We start from the raw sequence: 11,135 nt of genomic DNA on the forward strand, positions 1-11,135 counted from the left end.
CCGGGCTGGGAGGGGTCAGACTGCTGCCGAGGACATCCCGAGACCCTTCCTACCTAGGCCTGGGGGAGGGGTTGGGGGAAGCTCCCGGCGGAGCTCCCCATCCCTGGAGCGGAGGCGGCTGGAATGGGAGAGGGAGACGAAAATGAGGGAGCTGGAGGATCATGAAAAGCAACGTCAGCATGAGCGGGAGGAGAAGGAGAAACAACGTCAGCATAAACAGGAGGAGAAGGAGAGGCAACGTAAGCATGAGCAGGAGGAGAAGGAGAGGGAGCGTCAGGAGAAGGAGAAACAAAGACAGCATGAACTGGAGCTGGCCAGGCTGAGGAGCAGTGGGACCCCGGCTGCAGTGAGTGAGGGGGGACCCAAGACTGCAAGGAGCTTTGATAAGTGCTTCCTGGCCCAGCGGAAGGAGCGGGAGGACATAGATAGCTTCCTGACGGCCTTTGAGAATGCCTACGAGATGCACAGGGTTGACCCTGCAGACAGACTCCAGTTCCTCACCCCCTTACTGGACCCCAAAGCCGTGGAGGTCTACAGCCGGATGACAGGGGCAGAGGCAGGGGACTATGAACTGTTCAAACAGGCCCTGCTCCGTGAGTTTGGGCTGACCCCCGAGATGTACCGGAGAAGGTTCCGGAGTCAGGTAAAACGCCTGAGGTCACCTACCTACAACTGGTCAACAGGATGCAGGGATATGCCCGCAAGTGGACAGCTGGGGCCCAAGCTAAAGAGGACCTGCTTGACCTGATCGTACTGGAGCAGCTGTATGAACAGTGCCCTTCCGACCTGAGGCTGTGGCTGGTGGACAAAAAGCTCGAGAACCCCCAGCACGCAGGTCGACGAGTTTGTGAACAGTCGGTCACGGGGTAACCGGGAGGAGTCCCAAAAGAACAGGCCCCCTCCACGATGCAGAGAGAGTGTCACCATGGGACCTCCCAGCGGGGAAATGTGGAGAACCCCCTCCCAAGGGGAACGCCTGGCGTTGGGACCCTCCGACCCGCTCAAGGGGACCAACGTGACCTGAGCTGCTATCACTGTGGCCAGAGAGGCCACATACGGACCCAGTGCCCCAGGCTCAGGGACAGACTGAGCAGACCCAACCTACCCAGGGTTAACTGGACAGGGACCCAGCTGGACGAAGGGCAGACGGCCCAGGCAAGGGGGGCTGCCAGCTTACCACCTGCTCAGGAGGGAAGAGTACCCCAGCCCAGCTCTTCCAGAGGGCTGGACTCAGGGTCCTCGGCTTACAGGGTGGGCGAGGGGCTGTCCCTTCGGGGAGAGTGCCTTGTTCCCCTGGAGGTGGATGGGAGGAAGGTCAATGGATACTGGGATACGGGGGCAGAGGTGAGGCTGGCCTGGCCCGAGGTGGTGGCCCCAGATCGGGTGGTGCCTGTCACGGAGTGCCCGGGCGATGCTCTGGAACTGCTCCCTATGAAGCCAGTCAGGACTCTGGGGCAGTCGCCTTCCGGTGAGCAGCCTGTCCGCAGGGCAAACAGCTCACACGGCTTCCACCTTCCTGGGTCTGACCTCGGAGCATTCAGCATCCTCTGCCCCTCCGTGTGCTTCCCACAGCGAGACCGCTCAGGCGGGGCTCCTGGGGAAGCCAGAGGGTCCTGCACCCCAACTTCGCAGTCAGACGGGACTCTCAGCCAGCCAGTAAAACAGAGGTTTATTAGACGACAGGAACATGGTCTAAAACAGAGCTTGCAGGTGCAGAGAACAGGACCCCTCAGCTGGGTCCATTTTGGAGGGCAGTGAGCCAGACAACCACGTCTGCACTTCACTCCATGTCCTAGCCAGCCCCAAACTGAAACTCCCTCCAGCCCCCCCTCCTCTGGGCTTTGTTCCTTTCCCAGGCCAGGAGGTCACCTGATTCCTTTGTTCTCCAACCCTTTAGCTCTCACCTTGCAGGGGGGAAGGGTCCAGGCCATCAGTTGCCAGGAAACAGGGTGTCGGCCATTCTCTGTGTCCAGACCCCTGCACACACCTGCCCTCTAGGGCTCTGCAGTGATCATACACCCTTACCCCACCACCTAGATACTTAAGAACTGCATAAGGGAAATTGAGGCACCCCCACAATATTCGGAGGAACCATTAAGAACAGTCCCACTTCGTCACATCTCTCCCCCCTTCGAGATCGAACTGAGCGGGGTCACTTTAGGCGGTGACCTGGGGAAGTTCGAAGCCACCAACGTTCCCATGGATGCCCCAGCGTCTCTGCCATTCCTTGGTAGGAGTTACACCAGGCCCTTCCAGTTTCACGCCCTCCCTTAGGTCGGGGGTGGTCGATAGCACTCGCAGGCCGCATGTGGGAAGGTTTCTGCGGCCCGCCCTTTGGCCACCCCAAAACCCCAGGGGGTCAAACTTGGATTGGGTCTTCTCCCCAACAAGCTGGCCAAACACAGCCACTTGGTTATAGGACTGTTTAAGTTTCTTAACAGCTTTCACTCCATCTGAGACCTTCTCAAAGCTATCCACACTGGGTCTTTCAACAGGACAGTCAGTGGATCCATTCACAACAGAAAATTTCTGGCTGTTAGGAACTGAAACTTTCTTGATTAAATCACTTTCACACCCTTCAGTTGCAGTAAACTGCTTGCAAAGACTCCATGAGGATTCCTTTCCCTAGGGCTTTTCTATGCAACAATTCACCCCTCCCAGAAATTCTGCTCTTACCCTCTTTACCTAGGGCTTGCTCTAGAGGAACACGTTCCTGAGCAACAACAGACTCTTTCTGGGTCTCCCTTACATCCAGAATTACCTATGGCCCGTCCGGTGGATTCCTACACAATCCCCTTTCAGGCAAACTGACAGACTTCCTAGATAAATGGTCAGAAGCCTTCTCCTTCCCTTTGCCACACACAAGTTCAGGAATCTTTTCCTTCTTGCTACAGGTTTCCACACCCTCCATAGGTAACACAATCACATCACCTTCACGCTCTCCTTGTGCCCTGGCTAGGATCTCACCCTGATTAGACAGAGTTGCGACACCCTTTCCCAACCACACACGAGCAACAGGCAAAATACAAGCACCAGAATTGTCTGGTCTCTGGGATTTTACATAGACACTAACTGGATGCGACCTAGTTACAGGGCCATTCTCCTGAGCAGACACAAACTTAGGACCATTCCCTTCCTGGGCTTTAGCTGAATCCAGAACCAGCTCTGAGACAACTGCACAACGCTCAACCATCACAGGCTGCAAGGCCCCTTCTGTCTGCTCCACAGACCAAGAAGAGCCGGACACACTTTCTCCTTTCCCAGACACACAGCTTGGGATCTCATTCCCCTTGTCCCAGCACACAAGGCTGATCACAGACACCTGCTTGGAGATCAGGGTAGCTCCCTCCACAGGCAAGTCAATACCTCTGACAGGCACAGGCACGTTTCCTTCACTGTCCCAATTCTCCACCCAGCTAACAGGTAAGGTCCAGGGACACTCATCTTCCACTCTCCTCGCCTTCCCACCCTGCTGACTAGACAAAGCCATCAGCTCACAAGGCTGCCTAGGCTCATCCAAACTTTCCTTACCAAGCACCTTGCCACTCCCCACAGATCCCCTCCCCTGCCTGTGTCTCCCCCCACTCAGCTGGGGTCTCAGCTCCCCCTGTGCTCAGCGCTGCCCTTGCTGTGCCAGTGGGGGTAGGCAGCGAGCTCGCTGCTTTCCTCACTGCATCAGAGCCAGCGTGAGCCCCCTCTCCGGAGTGCAAGGGCGCAGGGAGCATCTCTCTGTCCCACCCAGCCCCAGGGGTCTGCTTACAGGCAGGCAGGTAGCCTGAGCCTAGCGGCTCCTCCCTGCTGCCAGCCAGGTCATCTGCATTTTCACTGACCATTTCCCTCTCCACCGATTGGTTCCCTGGATTCAAATTCAAACCCTTGGCCGTTACAGGAGCAGGGCCTGGATCCTGTCGCAAAGAGACACAGTCACCCCACAACAGGGTCTCGCAGCCGATATCCTGGAGAACCCCAACAACCAGCCAGCCCCACCCCTCCTGGGTCTGCACAGGGATCTGGGCCATAGGCAGGGCGAGGGGCTTCGTCCCTGGGACCCTCACCCAGCTCACACAGCCCCTCAACCTCTGAGGCTGCACCACCCAGGGCCTGACAACAGTTCTCTCTGTCCCAGGATCTCGCCACCCCAGGAATGTCTCCCCATTGACCATCACCTTCCGCTCCCACTGGGGGTCCGAGGGGCCTGGCCCCAGGAAACTCCACACAGACATATAGGTTGGGGTCAGGAGTGGGAGCCTGTCCACCTCCCCACCCATCTGGCCGACAGAGTCTATGGCCTTGGGACCCAGCAAGGGAGCTAGACACCGGGGCTTTTCCGCAGGGTCCCCCTGGTTCAAATCTCCAGCCTGCTCAAAGGCAGTGAGGTGGGCATCCACACCCCCCCCCTCCTTAACCAGGGGCAGCAATTTAGTCTCGAGGTTCCCTGCGGAACTGGCCCCCCGGGGTCTATCCCCACTCACCCCGGGGAGGTTCCCTAGGCCTCTCCGCTCCCCCACCGCCAGTTCATGTGAAGCAGCTCTTTCTCGGGCTCTCGCTGTCTCTCACAGTCCTCTTGCTCTCTCGGACTCAGCTCCAATCCCGTCCATCTCCGATCCCCGGATGGGGAACCCGATCGTGAAGACCCTCGTCTGGTCGGGGACAGGAGTCTTGGCGATGCCTGGCTACTACTCCAGCTGCTCCCAGATCCTGCTATAGCCCCATTTGGGGTCAGGAATCTGTCCCTTAGAGCGGTCATCCTCCTCCAGCTGCACGATTAACTGTGCTTTGGTGAACTTTCCAATGCTCAACCCTCTCTTTCTGCACAGGGTTACAATGTCCTTCTTAAGAAGACGGTGACAGACCATCACTCCACTCTTCCCAAGTTGTTGTGGACTCACAGGCCTGTGTGCTCGCAGCTCCCCACGGTTTCCAGGGAGAACCCCTAGTGTGCCAGCCCTTCTCGAGGTCACCACCTCTTTGCCAGGGTCGAGCTGCAGACTCCTCCGCCCCTGGGACCGCTCGCTGCAGTCCCCCGGGGGACCCTGTTACTGCAAAAGTCCTTTTCTCTGGTCACACAATCCTAGGGGTTAACCGCCCCCTGAAACCGTCTCTCTCTGAATCTTCAGCACGCCTAGTCCCCATCAATCCCCCTTTGTTTTACTGCTCCCCAGTCACTTACTGCAGGAAGCGCCATCCACGGGGTGCAGTAGATCCCACCGCTGCCACCAGTTGTCACGGAGTGCCCGGGCGATGCTCTGGAACTGCTCCCTATGAAGCCAGTCAGGACTCTGGGGCAGTCGCCTTCCGGTGAGCAGCCTGTCCGCAGGGCAAACAGCTCACACGGCTTCCACCTTCCTGGGTCTGACCTCGGAGCATTCAGCATCCTCTGCCCCTCCGTGTGCTTCCCACAGCGAGACCGCTCAGGCGGGGCTCCTGGGGAAGCCAGAGGGTCCTGCACCCCAACTTCGCAGTCAGACGGGACTCTCAGCCAGCCAGTAAAACAGAGGTTTATTAGACGACAGGAACATGGTCTAAAACAGAGCTTGCAGGTGCAGAGAACAGGACCCCTCAGCTGGGTCCATTTTGGAGGGCAGTGAGCCAGACAACCACGTCTGCACTTCACTCCATGTCCTAGCCAGCCCCAAACTGAAACTCCCTCCAGCCCCCCCTCCTCTGGGCTTTGTTCCTTTCCCAGGCCAGGAGGTCACCTGATTCCTTTGTTCTCCAACCCTTTAGCTCTCACCTTGCAGGGGGGAAGGGTCCAGGCCATCAGTTGCCAGGAAACAGGGTGTCGGCCATTCTCTGTGTCCAGACCCCTGCACACACCTGCCCTCTAGGGCTCTGCAGTGATCATACACCCTTACCCCACCACCTAGATACTTAAGAACTGCATAAGGGAAATTGAGGCACCCCCACAATATTCGGAGGAACCATTAAGAACAGTCCCACTTCGTCACATCGCCCAACACCTACCTGACCCTGACGGGGGTGGGCGGGCCCCATTCAAGGTGCCCGTGGCAAGGGTACCCCTGAAATGGGGGCCATGGAGGGCCCCAAGGATGTGGGGGTGCACCACCATTTGCCCACTGAGGTTTTGATGGGGGGGGACCTAGAGGACTGGCTAAGCAACCCCCAGACCGCCCTGGTTGTGACCAGTAGCCAGAGTTGGCGAGGGGCACTGCACCCCGACCTTGGGGAGGGTACCACACCGGAGGCGCAGGACCCTACCCTGGTGGGGAGGGAGCGCCGAGGGGCACGGCTCAGAGAGGCTGTGGCCTCAGACCCGGCCAATGAGAGGGAACCGGTCCCCATCTCTTTGCCAGCTGCTGAGTTGCAGGCCGAGTTGAGGAAAGATCCCTCCTTGCGGAAGCTCAGGGACCTGGCCGACCTCAGTGTGGTACGGACCATGAGGAGAGGTTGCCAGGAGAGGTTCCTGTGGGAGAAGGGGTTCCTGTACCAAGAATGGGCTCCCCCAGGGGAAGTGGAGTCCTGTGGGATCAGGAGGCAGCTGGTGGTATCAAGGAGTAATGGTCTCAAGTTGCAGTGGGGGAGATTTACGTTGGATATTAGGAAAAACTTTTTCACTAGGAGGGTGGTGAAACACTGGAATGCGTTACCTAGGGAGGTGGTGGAATCTCCTTCCTTAGAAGTTTTTAAGGTCAGGCTTGACAAAGCCCTGGCTGGGATGATTTAGTTGGGGATTGGTCCTGCTTTGAGCAGAGGGTTGGACTAGATGACCTCCTGAGGTCCCTTCCAACCCTGATATTCTATGATTCTATGGTCCCCCAGAAGTATCGCCGCAAGCTCCTGTACCTGGCCCATGACAGCCCCCTCGCAGGGCACCAGGGAATCCGGCGCACCCGGCAGAGGTTGCTACAGAACTTTTACTGGCCTGGGGTCTTTACCATGGTCCGGCAGTATTGCCGATCCTGTGACCCCTGTCAGAGGGTGGGGAAGGCCCGGGACAAGGGGAAAGCGGCTTTGAGACCTTTGCCCATCATAGAGGAGCCTTTCCAGAAGGTGGCCATGGACATCGTGGGGCCTCTCAGCAAGACGACCCGGTCGGGGAAGAAATACATTCTGGTGGTGGTAGATTTTGCCACCCGCTACCCCGAGGCAGTGCCCTTAGCTTCCATTGAAGCAGACACCGTGGCTGAGACCATTCTCAGCCGGGTGGGGTTCCCCAAGGAAGTCTTGACAGACCAAGGGTCCAACTTCATGTCGGCCCTGCTCCGGTGCTTGTGGGAGAAATGTGGGGTCCGGCACGACTGGGCCTCAGCTTATCACCCCCTGTCCAATGGGCTGGTGGAGAGGTTCAATGGGACGCTAAAGATGATGCTAAAAACCTTTATGAGCCAGCACCCGCAGGATTGGGACAAGTACTTACCTCACCTGCTGTTCGCGTACAGGGAGGTGCCCCAGGAGTCTACCGGATTTTCGCCTTTTGAACTGTTATATGGAAGGAGGGTGAGGGGCCCCCTGGACCTGATGAGAGACGAGTGGGAGGGGAAGGCCACTCCCGATGGAGAGTCAGTGGTGGAGCATGTCCTGATCTTCCGAGAGAGACTGGCTGAGCTCATGGGCCTGGCCAGGGAGAATCTGGCCAGAGCTCAGAAGAAGCAGAAGGTCTGGTATGACCGCACGGCGCGGGCCCGTGCCGACGCCACCGGGGATCCTGTGATGGTTCTCATCCCCGTGAGAAAGAACAAACTACAGGCCGCCTGGGAGGGCCCTTTCAAGGTTGTCAAGCAGCTCAATGAGGTAAACTATGTGGTGGAGCTGTCTAACCGGGCGCACCACCGCCGGGTGTACCATGTGAATATGATGAAGCCATATTATGCCAGGGGGAATGTGGTGTTGGCCGTGTGTGGACAGTGGGAGGAGCAGGGGGATGACCCTTTAGTAGATCTGTTCCCTGGGACCAGAGCTGGTTCCCCCCTGGAAACAATTCCCCTCTCGGATCAGCTAACCCCTGCCCAGCAAGCTGAGGTCAGGGCGGTGCTGCATCCTTACCGACAGCTGTTTTCCAACCAGCCTGGACGCACTAATCTGACTGTCCACAGGGTGCAGACAGGGTCGCACCCGCCGATAAGATGCTCCCCCTTCCGAGTCATGGGGAAAACTGCTCAGGACCTGGAAAGAGAGGTCCGGGACATGCTGGCTTTGGGGGTGATCCAGCCATCTGCCAGCCCTTGGGCCTCGCCCGTGGTGCTGGTCCCCAAAAAGGACGGGTCTGTCCGGTTCTGTGTGGACTATCGGAAGCTCAATGCCATCACTGTATCTGTTGGCTTCCCCATGCCCAGGCCTGACGAGCTCCTAGACAAGCTGGGAGGAGCTCGGTACCTTACCACCATGGACCTTACAAAGGGCTACTGGCAAGTGCCGCTGGATGCAGATGCCCGGCTGAAATCGGCCTTTATCACCCCTCTGGGGCTCTATGAGTTCCTGACCCTGCCTTTCTCAAGGGAGCGCCGGCCACCTTCCAGCGCCTGGTGGATCAGCTACTGAGGGGGATGGAGAGCTTTGCCGTGGCGTATATTGGTGACATCTGTGTCTTTAGCCAGACCTGGGAGGACCACGTGTCCCAGGTTAGACAAGTGCTGGACCGACTCCAGGGGGCTGGGCTGACTGTAAAAGCGGAGAAGTGCAAGGTGGGGATGGCTGAAGTATCTTACCTGGGCCATCGGGTGGGGAGCGGCCGCCTAAAGCCAGAACCAGCCAAGGTGGAGGTGATCAGAGACTGGCCCGCTCCCCACACCAAAAAGCAGGTCCAAGCCTTTATTGGGATGGCAGGATACTACCGAAGGTTTGTGCCCCGCTTTAGCGCCATAGCCACCCCCATCACTGAGCTATGCAAGAAGGGGAAGCCAGACAAGGTGGTCTGGACCGAGCAGTGCCAGGAGGCTTTCCGGGCGCTGAAGGAGGCTCTGGGCAGTGGCCCAGTTCTGGCAAACCCAGACTTTGACAAGCCCTTTGTGGTGTTCACCGACGCCTCAGACATGGGACTGGGGGCGGTGTTAATGCAGGAGGATGAAAAGGGGGAGAGACACCCCATCGTGTACCTGAGCAAGAAGTTGCTACCCCGGGAGCAACACTACGCAGCCATCGAGAAGGAGTGCCTGGCCATGGTGTGGGCCCTCAAGAAACTGGAGCCCTATCTCTTCGGGCGACACTTCACCGTCTACACCGACCACTCTCCCCTGACCTGGCTGCACCAGATGAAAGGAGCCAACGCCAAGCTCCTGAGGTGGAGCCTGGTTCTGCAGGATTACGACATGGACGTGGTCCACCTGAAGGGAAGTGCCAACCTGATAGCGGATGCGTTGTCCCAGAGAGGGGGCCCCGAACTTCCCCAGGTCACTGGTCACAGTGACCCCGCTCAGTTCAGTCTCGAAGGGGGGAGAGATGTGACGCAGCAGGGATGGGGGAGTGTTGACCTGGGAATGTGGCAGGGGAGTTTTGGGGGAGGGAAGATCTGAGAGCCTGTAACCTGAGCCAGGAGCAGGAGGGGGAGGTAACACCTCTGCCTGGGAATGTGAACAGAGGTTGCAGAAGGGAGCCTGCTGCGGGGGGGGGGGGGGGGTGGTTGGTTTCAGTTTGGGTCTGGGTGGTGGACCGCAGGGAACCCCAGGGCTGGGGTCTAAGCTCCCTGCTCCCCCAGAAGGACTTGACTGACTGGTCCTGGTTGTACCCACAAGCTCTGTTTTGGATGGTGTTCCTCTTGTCCAATAAACCTTCTGTTTTACTGGCTGGCTGAGAGTCTCAGTGAATCCCAGGAAGAGGGGTACAGGCCCCGGACTCCCGCACACTCCATGACAGACCCCAACCGAGATGGGGAAGCTGAAGGCCAGACAGACCGACACAGAATCCAGCTCACCTCAGCTGCAGCCCAGCGCCTGAGTCACGAACCCAGCTGTCCCTGCTGTGTCCCTTGCCAGCTGCCGTCCTGTAGTGGCTGGTGCTATCGCAGATCTGTGGGGAGGGGTACTTGGGGTGTCAGAAGCATACAGAGCTGGGGAGTCCAGTGTTGTGCAGCTGGCTCTGGGGAGCTATGGCATACTCATGCTGGGCCGGTCCCCGCCTCAGGCCAGGAGGAGGCAGCTGCGAAAGCTGGGGGATGTTGAAATCTTGCTGTTGACACGTCAGTGGGTGGAATTAATGGAACCTGCCAAGCAGGTTGGGCATGCAGATTGGCCCTGGTGTGATGCCAGAGCCGTGGGTAGCATTGCCCCGGGGATCAGGGTGCAATGATGGGTGAAATGCCCCAGCTGCCATGGGGCTGGCCCTCCATGCACAGCACAAGTAGAGGCCCCTCCCCAAATGAATCTGCGCTCCCACCCCTAGGCGGGTGCATCGAGTCCCTGCCAGGGTGGGGAGTGACCCAGCCCCCCATGGATTTCAGCAGCGCCCTGGTTCCCAGGAGTCATGGGTGCCCGGGCTGTGGGCAGAGCTGGCTGGGAAAGGCTCCTGGTTTCCCTGAGCCATTGGACTTTTGTTCCAAACCCTGGGGCAGGCTCAGTGGTTCCCCATGGATGGGGGGCTGGAGGAGCAGCCCATGAGGGGAATAAACACACAAGGAAGGACATGTGTGTCCCAGGGAGGCCTGGGAAGCCTCTGCCCAGCAACAAGGTCAGTCTGCAACCTTAGGCACCTGGGCGCCCAGCGTCCCAGGGACTCCCCACAGCTCACTGGGAGTGCTAGCCCCCCATGTTCCTCACGTGCCCAGCGCTCCCACTGACGCTGTGGGGCTGGGTGTGGCACACACGCTCCCCTCTCTTGCCCCAGTCCCCTGCCTGCAAACTGGCCCAACTCGTTTATCAGCAGTGGCGTCTGTGCCAAGCCCCTTCCCAGATTCTATCCACAAAGGGCGCGGACATTGCACCCATGCCCAGCCCACCCCGGGGCCTGTCTGCCATGGGGCCGCTCCCAGCTGCTCCAGGGGCCATTCCAGACCACCCGTCCCTGGGAGCCGTTTCCCCCTGACCCTGTCAGACCCAGGGGCAAGGGGCTCAGATCCCAGCTGCTGTGTTAGCCCCTCTCCTGGATGAATCCAGCCCCTGAAGTGGCTCAGTTCTGTAGCTTTGAACAGTCTCACTCAGGATAAATGGATCCTTGGTGGAACCTCACCAAGCTCTTGGCCTCTA

General features: G+C 58.7%; 1 protein-coding gene across 3 annotated transcripts in view; it reads right to left on the bottom strand.

The window, feature by feature from the left end:
- The window catches only part of LOC141978215 (interleukin-36 receptor antagonist protein-like), a 32,084-nt gene that overhangs the window by 11,879 nt on the left and 9,070 nt on the right, over positions 1 to 11,135 (bottom strand). The window contains exon 1 of one of the 3 annotated variants that reach the window (XM_074940138.1): positions 9,869 to 10,018. The exons of 1 other annotated variant lie outside the window; for it this stretch is intronic. The gene's annotated coding sequence lies outside the window, so the exon portion shown is untranslated. Of the gene's footprint in view, positions 1 to 9,053; positions 9,098 to 9,868; positions 10,019 to 11,135 lie in introns of those variants that run through there. One more of the 3 variants, XM_074940139.1, reaches the window with a different exon arrangement.

Source organism: Natator depressus, chromosome 26 (assembly GCF_965152275.1).
Source record: "Natator depressus isolate rNatDep1 chromosome 26, rNatDep2.hap1, whole genome shotgun sequence".
NCBI classification, from domain to species: domain Eukaryota; kingdom Metazoa; phylum Chordata; order Testudines; family Cheloniidae; genus Natator; species Natator depressus.